This window comes from Grammomys surdaster, unplaced genomic scaffold, assembly GCF_004785775.1.
Source record: "Grammomys surdaster isolate TR1022 unplaced genomic scaffold, NIH_TR_1.0 125793, whole genome shotgun sequence".
In the NCBI taxonomy this organism is placed as follows: Eukaryota; Metazoa; Chordata; class Mammalia; order Rodentia; family Muridae; genus Grammomys; species Grammomys surdaster.
In genome coordinates, this window is record NW_021620624.1 from 860,803 (window position 1) to 863,701 (window position 2,899).

Here is a 2,899-nt window from a genome sequence, read left to right on the forward strand (position 1 = left end):
ACATATGTATGTGTGTATTCTAGTCCCAAATCTCTCCTCTTTTACTTAGTGGTTTAATCAGCTCTTACACACTCAACCCTTACTTCCCAGCTCTCAGATCTACACGTCTTTTCTAGATTATCACTAAACTCCAGTCTATACACCTGACTTTGTGCTAAGCAACTACCCTGGGGTGTTTTGGTGTATAGAGTGGAGTTTCATGATAACCTAGAATAGACATGTAGATTTGAGAGGTAGGGAGTGATAGTTGAGCAAGTAGCTGATTAAATCGCAGAGTAAAAGAGGAGTAAAAGAAAACCAGTTTAAGCAAATTTTTGTTTTGGGTTTGTGTGTGTGTGTGTGTGTGTGTGTGTATGTGTGTGTGTTGCTATCAATTGGACCCAGGGTGCTACACATGCAAACACATGATGCACCCCAAATGGAGTAGTCATGTTTGGGCAAATCCCCAACCTTGTACTATTGTTTGGTATTTTACCTCTCTACCATCACACTGTGGGCTCCTTCAGAGTTAGACTGTATAAGACTTCATCCCCAGGGTTTAGCACAAGTGCTTGACCCATAGCAAGGATTCAATACATACTAACTGAATAAACTTGAGCTATGTGCATTTTATACAACCCACAGGACTCCAGATCTGTCTCCATCTACAGGAAATGCTGTGGGGTTGGCCAGCTTTTCCCTGTGTTTATTCACTAAGCACAGCACTGTGCCACACAAGGGCACTTTCCCCCAAGAACATACTGCGTACTGAGCACACTCCCCAGGTCCTCTATTCTTTTCTCCCCCCTCTCCCAAATGGTCCCCTTTGTCTCCCTGGGACATTTAACTTTTACTTTCAAGGCTATATACCATGTCACTGAAGCATGAACCAACAAGACAGATACTGATCGCTGATGCTCCGGGATTATGATTGACTAAATTCTCTCTTGTGCTCCAGCAGCTTATTGCCTATGAATAAGTGAACCCCAAAGAGTGATGGAAGAAGATGATTTTAAATAACCTACTCTATTAAAAAAGCCAATAGCGATCGATAAACCACATTGCTCCAGAATGAGAAGTAATAGCTCTCACAGGTCAATAAAGAGGACTGAAGGCAATGCTGTCTTCCATCGGGTGGCACATCTTATTTTAACTAACCATGTTGCCATGGATAAAAGGGATGTGTATCCACATAGCATACAGAAGGGATGAGGGGTCCCAGCTATCACTAGAGCTACAGAGGGACATGGGGCTCCATGGCCTCGCCTGTGTTGTGCATAGGTTATGGTAACTCCATTACAGGGGTGTCACCAGGTGAGTGAGGTTTTCAAAGGTTTACCATTGTCATGAAAAGCACAAACTTGCCGAGCAGTGGTAGCACATGCCTTTTAGTCCCAGCACTTGGGAGGCAGAGGCAGGTGGATTTCTGAGCTCGAGGCCAGCCTGGTCTACAGAGTGAGTTCCAGGACAGCCAGGGCTACACAGAGAAACCCTGTCTCGGAAAAAAAAAAAAAAAAGCAGGGCATGGTGGAATATGCCTGTAATCCCTGCACTCAGGAAGACAACAAGTTTGAGGCTAGCCTGGCCCATACAGTGGAGCCCCTACTCAGAAAAAAAAAAATCTAATAAAACATCTCTTCTAAATCACAAAAGTGCTTTAGGTAATTTCCATATAGAATCAACCAAATATATTAGGGCATAATAAAAACAGTGGCATCCTATACAACATGACAAAGAACGAGGCAAGCTTGTGTGCAATGCTCTAAAAACGCCCCCAAGACTAATCACACAAGAAACCTGTGTGTACAGTGTACTCTCATCTGCATAACACAGTCCAAGCGTGTGAAGACCAGGCTGTACACCCACTCTTAAACTCATAAATGAGACTGATTGAGAGCTCTGCTCTCCCCAGTCGCCAACTTCCCCCTCTTTCCCTGCACCCCCTCCCATCTTCCTTCTTTGTTTCTTGACAGGGTCTTGATTTGTATCTTAGGCTAACCCAAAATCCCTCTGCCTCCTGAGTGCTGGCATTACAGGCATATGCTACCACACAGTTTGAGACTTGGGTTTTGCCTACGCCCATGCCATCTTAAGTGAGCCTGGTTCAATATAACCTCAAAACCTAAGCAGAACTGAGTCTAGTTACTGATTAAGTGGGAAGATTTTGATTTTTAACTTATAGAGTTTTTTTAAAAAAATAACCTTTATTATTGAGATCAATACATGGCATATTTTTGACAATTTTACATGGGAAGAAAAATTAGAAAGGAACTGTAGCTAAATTAGGTATTACATATTGTTACTCAAGAGAAAATGAAGTCATCTAGACTAGCAGAGTGTTCTAGAAGTCATTTAAAAATATAGACAGAAAGAAAAAATAAAAAATTTTCAAGAGAAACAACTTAAGAGTAAAAACTGCGGGAGATGGTTCTGCGGGTAAAGTGCCTGCTGCCAAGGCCTGAGGGACCTGAGCGTAGATCGTCAGCACTCAAGGGAAACGCCAGATGTGGGCCTGGGTCACCAGCACCCATGTAAAAAGCTAGATGTGTTGGGTGCTTCCTGATAGGAGAGGCAGGCAGATGGTAGGGCATACTGTGTGCATCATGAGACAAGAAGGTTCAAGAGAATCTCTGTCTCAAAAACATGAAGTTGAGAGTGATTGGAAAGATTGTAGAAAGCAAATGATACCAACAGGGAGCCTCCACCACATGTGTGTGAGCACACACAGCACACACACACCATACACACATACCACACACATACATACTATACACACACATACCACACACACCACATTCACATCACACACACACCACACACACACCATACATACCACACACATACATACTACATACACACATACCACACACACTACACACACCACATACACACACCACACACAAACACCATACACTCACAT